The 18,068-nt window shown below is 33.1% G+C and overlaps 1 non-coding gene across 1 annotated transcript; it reads right to left on the bottom strand.

Moving 5' to 3' along the window:
* Positions 1–5,499: 5,499 nt before the first annotated feature.
* On the bottom strand, positions 5,500–5,606 carry LOC139879018 (small nucleolar RNA R71). Its single transcript, XR_011769874.1, has one exon. It is a non-coding gene; the product is annotated as a small nucleolar RNA R71 (small nucleolar RNA).
* Between the last annotated feature and the right edge of the window lie 12,462 nt (positions 5,607–18,068).

The following is an 18,068-nucleotide window of genomic DNA, read 5'->3' as shown; positions in this document are numbered from 1 at the left end:
TTACCAAGTGCTCAACCACTTAGAATGCTTTACATACACGCGAGTGTATTATGTTTATAATTATGAAATCTTGTGGTCTATTAATATATTGAAATGATTGTTATGATAAACTTATGAACTCACCAACCTTTTGGTTGACACTTTAAAGCATGTTTATTCTCAGGTACGAATTAAGTCTTTCGCTGTGCATTTGCTCAATTTAAGGACATTACTTGGAGTCGATCATCGCAATGGGACTAAATGTAGATGAATTCGTCCAGGTGGATAAGGTCGGGTCATCACAGGTGGTATCAGAGCGTTGGTCTTAGCGAACCAGGTCTTGCATTAGTGTGTCTAGCTGATAGTTGTTTAGATGCATTAGCGAGTCTGGACTTCGACCGTGTCTGCATGTCAAAAGTTTTGCTTATCATTTCGTATCAAAAATTATCTGCTTATCATTCTAAGTCTAGACACGTCCTACTGCCTTTATTGCATAGATAGTGTACAGATAAATTCATATCTTAGCGTATCTGTTACGGTAGACTTTATCTGACACATTTCTTTAAATCCCTTCGTAATCTACGGGATCTTCTGTACTATACATAGATATTCTATGTAATTAGAATATCATCCGATATCCGAAATTCATTTCATACCAAAAACTCTTTATCTAACCGAGCAAAATGGAACTCACCACTAGTTCAAGCCCCTCGGATTCCGACATGGATGTTCACCTAAACTTCGGAAGCATCGTCACTAGAATGAATCAACCAATCAGTCATTCCCCGATCATCTGATGGGTTCGTAATCGACTTAATCAGTGGAGGCGAGAAGAAGGTGATCCCTTTCATCAACCGAATTTACCTCTTGGTTAAGAACCTGAAACACTTACCGACGAACCTGTTCGTAACACCATTTTCTCTCTCATTTCTAGAGTATCTCACCACGATTATATACTACATCAAATTCTAGATCTTATTTATCCGCTCGTCCGAACCGTCAATCACCCCGGTGTAATAGAAGAAGTCAATGAGCTTCACGCTCGAGTAGTGGCTTTGGAACGTATGGTGCAAAGATTACAAGCACCATCAGCAACACCAATACCACCAGTAGCGTCCACATCGCAAGCCTCAATACCATAAGCACCAGCAGCATCACCGACACCAACAGTACCACCAACATCGACACCAGTACCACCAACAACTCAAGTTTCAACATCACACGCCTCAACATCTCATTCTGTACCTCGAGCCTAATCATCGTCCTACGTATCGTTCTATCTACTTTATCTTCGTTCTAAATATCATTCTACATCGATTTTCTTCGCTCGACATGGCGATTATGTAATTTCTAAAGTTTTAGAGATTATGTAATCTAGTATTAACGGTAAAGCAAATGAGATTAATATCATATTAACTCATTAAATTCATGATTTCATTTGAAAAAAATATATATGTATATATGTTTTCATAAAGATTGTAATTAAAAGTTCTTTTGTACAAAATATTAATGGTGAAATTTTTTTTTAATGGGTAGGTAATACCCGAGGAATAATTAGATTTCATCTTAATAAGTTACATTGTACATTCGTCGAAGCTGATTCAATAGTCATTTACTATCCTACTTACAACCACTGATATACGTATCCGTTCACCGCAGAATAACCATTTTCATTCAATTTCATATTTGGATTTTGACCTCCCAGAATCCAACAAGTGGCATATGAAGAAAACATATGACAAAATAAAATCTGTTAGAAACAAACAAATTAACTATGAAAAATTTTGTAAAGAATCCACGCTAACTGTTCCAGCTAACTGTTCCTAGCTAACTGATTACATTTTATTTATCACAGTTTATTTATCACAATTTAATTATCGCACTTTTATTAATCGCCATTTAATTTCTGTAATTATTTTACGCACTTTAAATATCGGGACACGTATACAATGTTTTGACATATCATATCGACCCATCTATATATATTATTTGGAATCACCATAGACACTCTATATGCAGTAATGATCGAGTTCTATATACAGGGTTGAGGTTGATTCTACAATAATATATATAGTTTGAGTTGTGATCAAGTCTAAGAGGTATACGGGTCACGACACGTATTAATTAATTCGTATATAATATATTAAACTATATATGAATTATTGGACTGTTACTATGGACTATCGACTGTGGACTAATGACATTGGACAATTAAAATGAATTAAAATATTGATTATAGCATATGAAACTAAACATTTCTTCAAGATTGCCACTTGATTTCATCTTAAACCTCATTGTATCTCGACGATTACAATCAACATTCAAATCTATCATGATTCTTAAAAACACCTCAATCGAGAGGATAAACTAACCGCACTTCATCTACGGAAGAAAAGATTGATGCATATAGTTATGCACCTGAAAAATCCTCGAAAACTGAGTAAACGTTTGACACGTATCTGTTCTAGTTCCTTTGACATTGTTATTACCGAAGATCGTTTTGCAATCCCTTTCCAAAGTAGCTAATTTTGTCACAGCTCCAGCAAGTCAACTCCGACTTTTCATCCGAAACAACTTTATTATAACCGCGATATATATGCGTACTCTTTATTGTTACTGGGGAACCTTTTATATTCCACAATATTACCATCAGCGATTAATCATTCTAAAAAACACAATTCTCCTGAAACTACCTCGGTTTGATAACCGATGACCCAGATCAGTTAACTTTGAAAATGCTGACGAAGCAGCATGTTGTAGATGATCTTAATGGCCAAAAGTTTGATGATAAATAAAGGAGTGTATTATGTTTATGATTATGAAATCTTGTGGTCTATTAACATATTGAAATGATTGTTATGATAAACCTATGAACTCACCAACCTTTTGGTTGACACTTTAAAGCATGTTTATTCTCAGGTACGAATTAAGTCTTCCGCTGTGCATTTGCTCAATATAAGGACATTACTTGGAGCCGATCATCGCAATGGGATCAAATGTTGATGACTTCGTCCAGGTGGATTAGGACGGGTCCTTTCACGTACTCTTTAATTATCGCAATTTTATTTTATCGCACTTTTGTTTATCGCAATTTCATTATCGTTATTTACTTTATGCTTTAAATTAAGTTATATTTATTTTTAATATTTTACATTAGGTTTTAACTGCGACTAAAGTTTTAAAAATTGACAAACCGGTCATTAAACGGTAAAAACCCCCTTTTATAATAATAATACTACTTATAGATATTTTTATATTTTTACAATTATAAGCTAAAAATATAGCGTTAAGCTTGTTTAAAAGATCCCTGTGGAACGAACCGGACTTACTAAAAACTACACTACTGTACGATTAGGTACACTGCATATAAGTGTTGTAGCAAGGTTTAGGTATATCCATTCTATAAATAAATAAATATCTTGTGTAAAATTTTATCGTATTTAATAGTATTTCCTTTTAAAAATTAATACTATTTCATATACCCCTCGCATAACATCAAGTATTTTTGGCGCCGCTGCCGGGGACATTGCTTAAACGCCGGAAGCGCAACGCTATATATAAAAAAAAAAGATTTTTATAAAGTTCCTTTTTTGTAAAAATATACGTTTTAATTATTAAAAATCAAAAATATAAAAGAAAAGAAAAACAAAATATTTATATATTTTTAATAGTTTGTTATATATATATAAAATTATAAAGTTTCTTTTTTTTATTTTAGTTTTTAAAATTAAATTTTTATTTAAGTTATATAAATATTATATATATATATATATTTAAAACAGAAAACTGGAAAAAAAAATTATAAAAACCACGAGGCCCTGTACTGTAGCAGCCCAACTCTGGCCCGAAACCCTAGCTCATGCGATCGCATGAGCCCGAAGGCAAAACTTCATGCGATCGCATGACCTGATTTGACTCGCCTGGTAACCTCAGCCGACAGTAGGGTGTAATTATTATTATAATTAATATTTAATTAAAACCCTAATTAGGGTTTAGTTATTTAATTATTTAGTTTAGTTTTTATTTTATTTATATTATTAAGTTTAATTAGTTTTAATAAATTATAAAATTAATAGTTTTATAAAATAAATAATATAAAAATAATATTTTTACAAAAATTGTACTTTTTTCAACCTTAAGTTTATTTTTATATTTTGTATCTTTTTATTTGTTTTAGCGTAATATTTGTATTTTTCGCTCATATTAAGTTTTAAGTCATAGTTTTTACCGTAGTTATTTTTATTTCTAGATTTCTAGGCTTTGCCGTAAAATCCCTTAAATGCTTTTTCTTTAGACTAAGATTTAAGTGTTTTAGAATTTTGCGACGCCGTTTTTATATTTTTGTACCTTTTTAAGTTATTGCCATTTGGGATATAGTTTTTCTTTTAAGCTTTAATATTTTTAGACGCAACTTTTAATTCTTAGTTTTTAGACTTTTAAGTTTCGACGCGCTACTTTCTTATTTTTATTTTTCGACGCCTTTTATTTTTCGACGTTTTCCGACGCGCTCTTTTTCTTTCTTATTTTTCGCCGCTCTAGTTTTTAGGACTTAGATTTTTTTCTATTTCTTCTCTAAAATTTCTTTAAATTTCAACGAAAAATTATTTTAAGTGGTTGAATTGATAGACATCCAAATTTTCTGTTTCGTAGTAATAGTTGGATTTGTTAGTGGCTGAGTTGTGAGATTTCGATTTAAAGGGTTCTGGCTCCCTGCTGCATCTATTGGCTATTCGAAATGTGGGCAAAATCAGAAAAGTCTATTAATTTGATAACTTATATAATTTTTCTTATTTTTATAACTAATAGGATATTCAGTGAATGCACCGAGCAAAACGTTCACCACCTTTTGTACGTTCACCACCTGTAACTCGATCAAGACATCTAGCAAATATTGTCGCCGTTGATTTTTCTTTAGAATCGTCATCCAGTCGACCAAGTACTCCAATTCAAATTTCCGATAATCCATTTTTTGAACCCGACCTTACAATTGAGAATCCGGAGGATATTCAAGGACAATTCAGAGATCCTGAACCACTAATCATTCCTCCTGAACCACAAATCACTCATCCAGAAATTGTCGAGAAAGAAACCATTAAATTAGAATCCCTTAGTGATTCAGATTCAACAAATTCAATAATGGAAAATCTGGAACCTCTAAGTATGGAAAACCGAATGAGAGCTAAACGCACTGGCTAAGGTCACGCAATTACTCAACCTGACATAAATGCGTCAGATTATGAAATCAAAGGACAAATCCTACACATGGTAACAAATCAATGCCAATTTAGTGGTGCGCCGAAGGAAGATCCAAACGAACATCTTCGAACCTTTAATAGGATCTGTACTCTATTTAAAATTCGAGAAGTTGAGGATGAACAGATATATCTCATGTTATTTCCCTGGACTTTAAAGGGAGAAGCCAATGATTGGTTAGAATCGTTACCTGGAGGAGCGATTGATACATGGGACGTTTTAGTTGAAAAATTTCTTAAACAATTCTTTCCGGCATCTAAAGTCGTAAGACTTCAAGGAGAAATTGTTACGTTCACACAGAAGCCAAATGAAACTCTATATGAAGCATGGACAAGATTTGGAAAGTTATTGAGAGGATGTCCACAACATGGTTTAGACACTTGTCAAATAGTATAAATATTCTATCAAGGATGCAACATCACTACACGAAAAGACATAGATATAGCAGCTGGTGGTTCCATTATGAAGAAAACATCAACTGACGCTTACAAAATTATTGATAACACTCCTTCCCACTCACATGAGTGGCACCAAGAAAAAGATATCGTTAGATCATCTAAAGCAGCTAGAGCCGATTCTAGCCATGACTTAGATTCCATTTCTGCAAAGATAGATGCTGTCGACAGACGAATGGAAAAGATGACTAAAGATATTCACTCAATACGAAATAGTTGTGAGCAATGTGGAGGACCACATTTAACAAAAGATTGTCTCAGTATTGAACTAACAATGGAACAAAGAGAGAATGTTTCACACATAAACCAAAGGCCTGGAAATAATTATAAGAATAATTATCAACCGCCAAGACCAAACTACAATCAAAACCAGAATTATAATCGAAATGTTCCATACAAAAACCAACAAGGTCCTAGCAATCAACAATTATCCAACAATACTTACAATCAGCAAAGACCTATTTTTCAAAACAAACCACCACAAACCGATGATAAAAAGCCAAATTTAGAAGACATGATGTCAAAGCTAGTTGAATCTCAAACTCAGTTTTTCACATCTCAGAAACAAACCAATGAACAAAATGCTCAAGCATTTAGAAATCAACAAGCTTCTATTCAAAATTTGGAACAAGAAGTAAGTAACCTAGCAAGGTTAATAGGTGAAAGAAAACCGGGAAGTCTACCAAGTGATACAAATGCTAACCCCCGGAATGAAACAGCTAAAGCCATTACCACAAGAAGTGGTATTACACTTAAACCACCTGAAATACCTGTAATTTCTGATGAAGCTATTCCTACTACACAAGAACTACAATCTGAACAAGATAAGGAAACAGAACCGGTAGCTGAAAAGGTTAATGAAGATAACACAGTTAAGGCTAAACCTTATGTTAAACCATACCAACCACCACTTCCTTACCCGAGTAAAATGAGAAAAGAAAGACTTGAAGTCGAGCAATCCAAATTCTTGGATATATTTAAACAAATAAATGTCAATCTTCCTTTCATTGATGTGATTTCAGGAATGCCTAGATATGCCAAATTCTTGAAAGATCTAATCACAAATAGAAAGAAAATGGAAGAACTCTTGGCTGTTACTATGAATGCTAATTGTTCTGCAGTGCTGTTGAATAAGATACTAGAAAAATTATCTGATCCAGAAAGTTTCACAATTCCATGTTTTCTGGGTAGTCTTAGTTCAATAGAAGCATTGGCAGACTTAGGTGCTAGTATAAATCTAATGCCGTATTCACTATACGCTAAACTAGACCTTGGAGAATTGAAACCAACACGAATAAGTATACAACTAGCCGATCGATCAGTAAAATATCCTAGAGGGATAATGGAGAACATGCTAGTTAAAGTTGGTACTTTAGTATTTCCAGAAGATTTTGTTATTCTGGACATGGAAGAAGATTCTCGAGTTCCTCTCATATTAGGAAGACCATTCTTAAACACGGCTAAAGCAATAATAGACGTATTCGATAAGAAACTGACCCTAAGTATAGAGGACGAGAGTGTTACCTTTTCAGTTGATAGAGCAATGCAACAACTGCAATTTGCAGATGATACATGCTATTATATTCAAACTATAGATTCACATGCAGAATTATTAGAAGAATTTCCAGAATTACAAGGAATAGGAGAATGTTCTTTAGGAGAAGGAACCGAACCAATTGATGAAACTGAAATGTTAGCTACACTTATGGCTAATGGATATGAACCAACAACAGAAGAAATTCAAATGCTAAAAGAAGAAGACAGATATCGATATAAATCATCGATAAAAGAACCACCGACATTAGAGTTAAAGCTACTTCCAAACCATTTGGAATATGCTCATTTACATGGTGAAACATAATTACCTGTAATAATATCGTCTTCTCTTATTGAAAATGAAAAATCCCAACTCATTTCTGTGCTAAAAGCTTATAAACCAGCTATTGCATGGAAAATTCATGATATTAAAGGAATAAGTCCTTCGTATTGCACACATAAAATCTTTATGGAAGAAGGTCATAAAACGTATGTGCAACGCCAACGAAGACTAAATCCAAATATGCAAGATGTTGTTAAGAAAGAAATTATTAAACTACTTGATGCAGGTTTAATTTATCCAATTTCTGATAGTCCATGGGTAAGCCCAGTTCAATGCGTACCTAAGAAGGGTGGCATGACTGTCATCACAAATGAAAAAAATGAGCTTATTCCTACTAGGATGGTAACAGGATGGCGTGTTTGTATTGATTATAGAAAATTAAATGACGCCACCAGAAAAGATCACTTTCCCTTACCTTTCATTGATCAAATATTAGAAAGATTAGCAGGAAACAGTTACTATTGCTTTCTTGATGGTTTTTCCGGATATTTTCAAATTCCAATAGCACCCGAGGACCAAGAGAAAACCACATTCACGTGCCCTTATGGTACTTTTGCTTACAAACGCATGCCATTTGGACTTTGCAACGCCCCTGCAACCTTTCAAAGGTGCATGATGGCGATTTTTCATGATATGATAGAAGAATGCATGGAAGTTTTCATGGATGACTTTTCAGTCTTCGGTGATACATTTGAATCATGTCTAGTTAATCTTGAAGAATGCTTATTAGATGCGAACAATCAAATCTAGTACTTAATTGGGAGAAATGTCATTTCATGGTTAAAGAAGGCATCGTTCTTGGTCATAAAATCTCAAAGGAAGGAATTGAAGTAGATAGAGCTAAAGTATATGTAATTGCTAAACTTCCACATCCCACCAATGTTAGAGGAGTTAGGAGTTTTCTAGGGCATGCCGGTTTTTACCCAAGTTTCATAAAAGATTTTTCTAAAATTGCCACTCCTATGAATAAACTCCTAGAAAAGGATGCTCCATTCATCTTTTCAGATGAATGCATCAAATCTTTTAATATTCTTAAAGAAAAACTCACTAATGTACCAATCATGATAACTCCAAATTGGAATCTACCGTTTGAACTAATGTGTGATGCAAGTGATTTTGCAATGGGAGCCGTTTTAGGACAAAGGATTGAAAAACGATTTCAACCTATTTATTATGCTAGTAAGACGTTACAAGGAGCACAAACGAATTACACAACTACTAAAAAAGAACTCCTTGCTATTGTCTTTGCTTTTGACAAATTTCGTTCATATCTCGTTCTAGCTAAAACGGTGGTCTATACTGACCATTCTGCTCTTAGATACCTATTTTCGAAACAAGATGCTAAACCACGAATAATTCGTTGGATCTTACTCTTAAAAGAGTTCGATATTGAAATCCGAGACAAAAAAATCTCGCAGCTGATCATCTTTCTCGTCTTGAAAATCCTGAATTAGAAGTTCTAAATGAATCGGCAATACAAGACAACTTTCCTGATGAATATCTATTGAAGATAGATTATAATGAAATCCATGGTTTGTAGACTATGCAAACTACTTAGTATGTGGATTCCTTGAAAAGGGATTATCGTACCAAAAACGAAAGAAATTCTTTAGTGATATAAAACACTATTTCTGAGAAGATCCACATTTGTTTAAAAGTTGTCCCGATGGAATAATACGCCGATGTGTATTCGAGGATGAAGCTAGTCAAATCTTAAACCATTGTCACACAGGACCAACAGGAGGGCATTATGGGCCTCAACTCACAGCAAGAAAAGTTTACGATGCTGGGTTCTATTGGCCTACAATTTTCAAAGACGCACACCTTCTTTGCAAATCTTATGATGCTTGTCAAAGGGCCGGAAAAATAAGTCAACTTGATGAAATGCCACAAAATGTCATTCAAGTATATGAAGTATTTGACATTTGGGGTATTGACTTTATGGGTCCATTTCCAAAATCTAATAATAATCTCTACATTCTCGTTGCCATTGATTATGTATCTAAATGGGCGGAAGCACAAGCTCTCCCATCTAACGATGCACGAGTTGAAGTCAACTTTTTAAAACGTCTTTTTGCAAGGTTTGGAACACCGAAAGCTTTAATAAGTGATCGGGGTACTCATTTTTGTAACAATCAACTTGAGAAAGTTCTTAAAAGATATGGAGTAACTCATAAAATCTCCACTGCTTATCATCCACAAACAAGTGGACAAGTTGAAAATACCAACCGAACTTTAAAAAGTATTCTAGAGAAAACCGTAGGATCAAATCCGAAGGAATGGTCCATGAAATTGGAGGATGCACTCTGGGCTTTTAGAACAGCCTACAAAACTCCAATTGGAACCACACCTTTTAGACTCGTTTACGGAAAAGTATGTCATCTTCCGGTAGAAATTGAACACAAAGTATTTTGGGCTTTGAAGACATGTAATCTGGATTTACATGAAGCCGGACGTCTACGGTTAAGACAATTAAATGAATTAGAAGAATTGAGACATGAAGCATACGAAAATTCATTAATCTATAAGGAAAGAACGAAGAAATGGCATGATAAAAGAATCAGAAGTTCAAAAGAATTTAAAGAAGGAGATAGAGTTCTTCTTTTCAATTCACGATTCAAGCTATTTCCTGAAAAATTGAAATCAAGATGGTCTGGACCATTCATAGTCAAAAGATTTTTCCCATACGGAACAGTAGAGTTAATAAATTCAAATGGGATTGAATTTAAAGTTAATGGTCACAGAGTTAAACATTACATAGATAGTCCGATGGAAGTTGACAACGAAGTTAATCACAATTTCAACACCACAGCTAACTAAGTGTGGGGAGAATCAAGTCTTTAAAGGATAATAAGTATTTCTGTTAGAGTTAGATGTTCTGTTTTTGTGTAGTTTCCGAGAATGGAATCCGAATGGTCTTTCCCTAGTAGACCCTAAAGAACTAGTCTCCTCCCCCCCATTCTGAATTTTTATTTTTTTAGGTTTTACGAGATGAAGACTTCCTGTGAACTAAACCATGGTCTAATGCTACACGCTTTGATCACTAAACGAAATAATGACACCCTTTCAAGTGAATTGGTATCATTAATCAGAGGCAAATTGGACGGAGTAAGAAAAGAATCCAGGAACAAAAATAATAAGTTACTATTTGGTAAAGGAAAATCAAAATCCGCAGCAAAAAGAAGAGCACGAAACCTTGAAAGATGTCATAAATGCGGAAAATGGTCACACGAAGGAAAATGCTCGACGAATCAGACATATTCCAATACCGAATTCGTTACTTTATGCAGAGATGGACCGTTCATATGTTTTGAAGAAAAAACGTTGAATGCTCGAGGTTACGCCTATGTAGCTATGGAAAACTAATTAGTCCGACTATCTTATGAGTGGGCTAAAACAGGTCACTGAGAATTCCATATCACAGGTAAGTATATACAGTTTTTATTTTTATTTTTATTGCTTTGAACCTTTTGATAATAAACGCTAAATTGTTCGCTATAAAGTATTAAATTGGTATTCAATAAAATTAGGTTTTGCGACCGAAATTATTGATATCATACAAAAATTTATTACATCACTGCGAAATTTACCGTTTATTCTTAAGGTATAAATATCTTTAATCAATCGACCCAAAATATTTCAGAAATTCGTCAAGAGTAAAACTATGTAATATAACCGAAATTACTTTACCGAAAAGATGGGCGTATATTTTTGATAATATTTGATTGATTAAAGTGGGATAAAAGACCAAAAAGATTTTTAATTTTTAATTTTTACTTTATTTTTAAAATTAATGTATTAATATTGTAAAACTTTTAAAATCAATATATTTAAGTTTGTAAATATTTGAAAAATTAATATTTTTAATATAAGTTTGTATGTATAAAACAAAAATATAATATAAAGTTGGTATGAATTTTTAATATTACTAATATGAATTTTAAATTTTATGCATTTTAAATTTAAGTTTGGTGTGAATTTAAAAACAAAAATTTACTTTATTTCGCTAAGTTAAAAATTAATTTCTAAAAATTCGTCGTGAGTTGAAAACTAGGTCGTTGAACCGAAATTGCTCTACCCAAGGGAGGGACGAGAATTTTTATTATCATTATTTTTAATCTTGTTGAATTAAAGTATGCCAAAAATATTAAAAAAAAAAAAAAAAAAAAACCCAAAAATCTTTGCTTTTAAAACCACGCTTAAAAATGACAAATTTTAAAATTTTGTCGAGGGACGGACTAGGACAACTATCCGAAACTACCTCGTCCTAAATAACAAGGAAACAAAAATTTTAAAATTTAATTAAATTATGTTTCAAAAGTTATAAGGTTTTTATTAAAAAAAAAAAAAAAAAAAAAAAAAAAAAAAAAAAGGCAAAAGTTACTGTACTCGAACCCCATGCGATCGCATGGGATTTAGCCTTCCAATCCATGCGATCGCATGGAGCTGGAATTCAGGTCAGATAGAAAAAGTCCAGCGAGCAGTCTGTCTTCACACTAAACACACACAAAATACACGAACACATACACATATTATCTCCTAAAATCACCATTTTAACACCAAATTTCTTGCTACAATCCGCTCTAAACATGAAATTGTTCAGAAGTTTATCAAGAAAGGTAACAATTACATCCCTAAACCTCTTTAAATTTGATTTTTAGTGTTCTTGAGCTATATTTTTTCTAATTTGATTTTATTAATTTCTAGTGTAATTAGAGTTAAATTGTTAGTATATTATGCATGTATAACCTAGATTGATGCTATTTAACATGATTTAAAGCCAAAAACTTCAAAATTTTTAGAAATCTAGGGTTTGTGTTCTTGAGCAATTTGGGGCTTTTTGATATAAACAGGTTATGGCTGATTTTTTTTCATGAATTATTGCTAAATTAAGTAGTGTAACATGTTTAGGTAGCTAAATGATCCAAACTTTGATCCTAAACATGATTTTTGAAGATTAAAGTGGACTTTTTAAGTATAAAATTCATTAACTTGATTAATTTGATATAATTGCCATTCGAGACTTGTTTAATTGTTAGTAATGGATGTTTTAACATGTTATTTGAGTTAAATGCTTATGAACTTTGTATACATTTTCATATATGCTTATTTGAAAAAGTGTAGAATTGTAAAAATTGTGAAAATATGTATAAGTTTAATTTTGATTGAACATGTTAATTTAATTGTTTCAAGTTGTTATTTTGCTAACACTAATGTATATTTAGATGCACAAATTTTGTGTTTAATGTGTTTTGCAGAGATGTACAGATACTGATGGTGCAACATCATCATCTAGACAACCACAACCAGAACCTGAACCTAAAATGCAATATGAACCTGAACAAGAACCACAACAGGAACCACAACAATAGCCTGATCAACACGTACCTTATTATGATCCGCTACAATTTGTTGATGCCTTCACAGTATTTCCGATGCATCCACCAGTAGAATACCCAACAATTTCTGAACACACGTTGCATCCTAATCTGAGATTCGATAGAAGCTGGAGAGATTACCCATCATATCAAAGTAACAAATTCAAACTGCTACCAAAAAATGTAGAGGTGCCAAGAGTAATCGATTGGGATCCTTTGGAAAGGGTCCAACTAGCTAACCGAGTTAGACTCCATCTGATCCAAAGGTATGGCAGTTCTTCTTTTCCCGATTGGGAACGTCTATTCACCATTCGTAGACCTGTATATAAGGAATGATGTGTTGAGCTGATGAGTACTATAGCGTTAAATGTAGATGTAGATAGGTTAGATGATAGAAGTTTTCTTAGGTTTATACTTGGCCGTAGGATGTACAGGATGTCTATGCTGGACATGGCCAGGGCATTACAGATTTACACTCCTAGTGAATTGCTACTACCCGATTGTATGAATTTGATTTATCGTGGTGAAAGGGTAGATAGGAATTTTGACGCGAACGTCGTCTGGAGGCGTATGTCAAACTATAATGTTTTTACACTGGGAGGAAAACACTCCTACTTACATATTAACAAAGCCGAGCTTCGTATAATTCATAGATTTTTGGCTAACTCGATTACACAGAGAGGTCACAACAAGGAGAAAATGACCTTACATGATTTATTTTACCTAAAGTGTATTCGAGACCCAAGAAGCTTTGTTAATATCCCCTACTGTGTTGGTTTTTATTTGTCAAAAATGGTGGAAGGAATACAGGAAGGGGGGATTATAGGAGGAGAAATTTTTGTTACTCTCATTGGAGAGTACTTAGGTGTAGATAGGAACCAAGGGGGTCCACTTTTGGAATGTAGGTAATAGGTTGAGCCTTTAGGATTGAAGGTTTATGCGGGTGCTAAGGTATTAAAGAGTAGACGCAATCAGCCAGTACCCTATGAAGGTAATCATCCTCAGGTAGAGAGAGGTTCAGACGAGGAAATGGAGGAAGCGGATGACATTAGGGATGTCATTCGGGAGGCTATGACTGACGTCTACCAGCATATAGATGAGGTAGATATGACAAACGCGGAGAGATTTTGTCGGATGGAGCAGTGGCAAGCCCGAAATGATTACGAGCATTCCAGGCAACGACAGCATGATAGATGGGACTATCATCAGCGTCAGATTATGAGCCGGCTGTCACCTCAGGATCACTACGTTCCGACCCGACCCGCTTACTATCCTCTACACCAGCCCGAGATGAGACCACCATATACTCTCTATGACCCTAACCAGGCCTACCAGTACACCTATCACCAAGCATGGAACCCGGACGACGACATGAACTGGAACCCCTATCCAGATTGATATAGTTCAGTTGGTGATTTCTATGATTTTTATCTTTTTATTATTTTTATTTATTTATGTTTAAACATATGATATTGTGATACATTAATGTATTGTTTAATATTTTTATTATTTTGTACTAATATTTCATATTTGATTTGAAAGTGGGATTTTAAGTCCCATTTCAAATTACCATGCATGTTTATATTTGTATGTATGTATATTGTCAATTGTACACAACAGGGTAAAACAGCGCATTTTCAAAGACTGGCATTAAGTTCAGCAAAAGCTACTAATTTTGATGACAAAACAAAAAACAAATGTGATGTAACAACAAGACGGAATGAACAAATGATGTGCACCATTTATCATTCAACAAACAAACGCCAATATGTTTGGAAACTTTGATAAAATTTAATCATTTTTCTACGCTAATCACCCTCAATAATTTAAATTGTTACTGATTTCTTGCAAATGAGGGCATTGCAAGATCTTAAGAGTGGGAAGGGGTTAAATTCTTTCGAATTTTTAAAATTTTTTGACTTATACACTTGGTTACCATTAAAAATACTAGTAATGCAGTAGTTGTATTAGAATCTAGTGCTCTCTGATAATAAAGAACAGCCCTAGTCTTATATACTGACTACACAATTCTAGTAAAAATTTTCAAAATTTTCAATTAAATGAACTCAAAATCATGTTTATACATATTTATGAACGATAAAACTAGGTGTTAACACCGAAATTATTGTTACCTCGGAAAGGACATAAATTGAGAAACAAACCAAAATGTTAGAATTCATTTAAAATGGAATAGAGGACAATAAAAAGGCAAAGAAAGGAAAATAAAAGCTAAGTATGGGAAAATTTACCAAGTTATTTAAAACATATATCACATATTTTTGTACAAATAACTGAAGATACTTTTGCTTTTGACTAATCTAAACAGTTTTACCCGATTTACTGTAATATATTTGAAAGAAAGATGGATCTACACGATGAATCAATTCCATCATTAAAAGGAAGTAAAGCCTTCCGAAAAAGACACGCGCTTCTTGATTTAGGTCAGGAAGTTGTCGTCCAGACCAGTTGTAGAGTCTACGAAAAACCTTGAAAAGTTTTCTCGAAAATCAGCAGGAAATCCACGGACCTCAGCATCAAACAGGGTCGCCAAGTGGTCAGACTTATCCTAACCATGAGAGGATCTGTCTCGTAAAATGGGGAGGGCGCCATGTAAATTAGCTGTATAAGACTAATGAATTAGATCCCCAGAAAGGATAATCTCCTTAAAAGATCAAAAATCAGCTTTTAAGACTGATATTACTCAATCCTAGAGATTGACCTTAAAGATTGAGAATTACAAACTCATGGAATTCGATGATATCTAAACTCGAGCTTGAACGAGAAAATATTTTGATCAAAATTACAAACCGATTTGTTTTCTAAAAACCCATTTTTAATGCGTTCATTACCATTGAACGTAAAATCCTAGGAATTCACCTGGAATTCATTAGGTCACCTGAACCAAATGTCAACCGTAAGAACGGTGGTTGCATAGTATGGTCAAAGACAGGACCTTGTGCCAGACTGAAAAACTATAGGGTGAGCTTTACTATTGCTCCTACCAAGGATAGTAATTGCATCCGATGTAGTGACCCGAACTTTTCCATGTTTATATATATTAATTGAGATTGATATTTACATGATTAAATGTTTCCAACATGTTAAGCAATCAAACTTGTTAAGACTTGATTAATTGAAATATGTTTCATATAGACAATTGACCACCCAAGTTGACCGGTGATTCACTAACGTTAAAACTTGTAAAAAACTATATGATGACATATATATGGATATATATATATATAGTTAACATGATATTATGATAAGTAAACATATCATTAAGTATATTAACAATGAACTACATATGTAAAAACAAGACTACTAACTTAATGATTTTTAAACGAGACATATATGTAACGATTATTGTTGTAAAGACATTTAATGTATATATATCATATTAAGAGATATTCATAGATGATAATATCATGATAATATAATAATTTAAAATCTCATTTGATATTATAAACATTGGGTTAACAACATTTAACAAGATCGTTAACCTAAAGGTTTCAAAACAACACTTACATGTAACGACTAACGATGACTTAATGACTCAGTTAAAATGTATATACATGTAGTGTTTTAATATGTATTTATATACTTTTGAAAGACTTCAATACACTTATCAAAATACTTCTACTTAACAAAAATGCTTACAATTACATCCTCGTTCAGTTTCATCAACAATTCTACTCGTATGCACCCGTATTCGTACTCGTACAATACACAGCTTTTAGATGTATGTACTATTGGTATATACACTCCAATGATCAGCTCTTAGCAGCCCATGTGAGTCACCTAACACATGTGGGAACTATCATTTGGCAACTAGCATGAAATATCTCATAAAATTACAAAAATATGAGTAATCATTCATGACTTATTTACATGAAAACAAAATTACATATCCTTTATATCTAATCCATACACCAACGACCAAAAACACCTACAAACACTTTCATTCTTTAATTTTCTTCATCTAATTGATCTCTCTCAAGTTCTATCTTCAAGTTCTAAGTGTTCTTCATAAATTCTACAAGTTCTAGTTACATAAAATCAAGAATACTTTCAAGTTTGCTAGCTCACTTCCAATCTTGTAAGGTGATCATCCAACCTCAAGAAATCTTTGTTTCTTATAGTAGGTTATCATTCTAATACAAGGTAATAATCATATTCAAACTTTGGTTCAATTTCTATAACTATAACAATCTTATTTCAAGTGATGATCTTACTTGAACTTGTTTTCGTGTCATGATTCTGCTTCAAGAACTTCGAGCCATCCAAGGATCCGTTTAAGCTAGATCCATTTTTCTATTTTCCAGTAGGTTTATTCAAGGAACTTAAGGTAGTAATGATGTTCATAACATCATTCGATTCATACATATAAAGCTATCTTATTCGAAGGTTTAAACTTGTAATCACTAGAACATAGTTTAGTTAATTCTAAACTTGTTCGCAAACAAAAGTTAATCCTTCTAACTTGACTTTTAAAATCAACTAAACACATGTTCTATATCTATATGATATGCTAACTTAATGATTTAAAACCTGGAAAAACGAAAAACACTGTAAAACCGAATTTACGCCGTCGTAGTAACACCGCGGGCTGTTTTGGGTTAGTTAATTAAAAACTATGATAAACTTTGATTTAAAAGTTGTTCTTCTGGAAAAATGATTTTTCTTATGAACATGAAACTATATCCAAAAATCATGGTTAAACTCAAAGTGTAAGTATGTTTTCTAAAATGGTCATCTAGACGTCGTTCTTTCGACTGAAATGACTACCTTTACAAAAACGACTTGTAACTTATTTTTCCGACTATAAACCTATACTTTTTCTGTTTAGATTCATAAAATAGAGTTCAATATGAAACCATATCAATTTGATTCACTCAAAACGGATTTAAAATGAAGAAGTTATGGGTAAAACAAGATTGGATAATTTTTCTCATTTTAGCTACGTGAAAATTGGTAACAAATCTATTTCAACCATAACTTAATCAACTTGTATTGTATATTATGTAATCTTGAGATACCATAGACACGTATACAATGTTTCGACCTATCATGTCGACACATCTATATATATTTCGGAACAACCATAGACACTCTATATGTGAATGT

Source organism: Rutidosis leptorrhynchoides, chromosome 11 (assembly GCF_046630445.1).
Source record: "Rutidosis leptorrhynchoides isolate AG116_Rl617_1_P2 chromosome 11, CSIRO_AGI_Rlap_v1, whole genome shotgun sequence".
NCBI classification, from domain to species: domain Eukaryota; kingdom Viridiplantae; phylum Streptophyta; class Magnoliopsida; order Asterales; family Asteraceae; genus Rutidosis; species Rutidosis leptorrhynchoides.
This window is presented reverse-complemented; position numbering and strand designations above follow the sequence as displayed.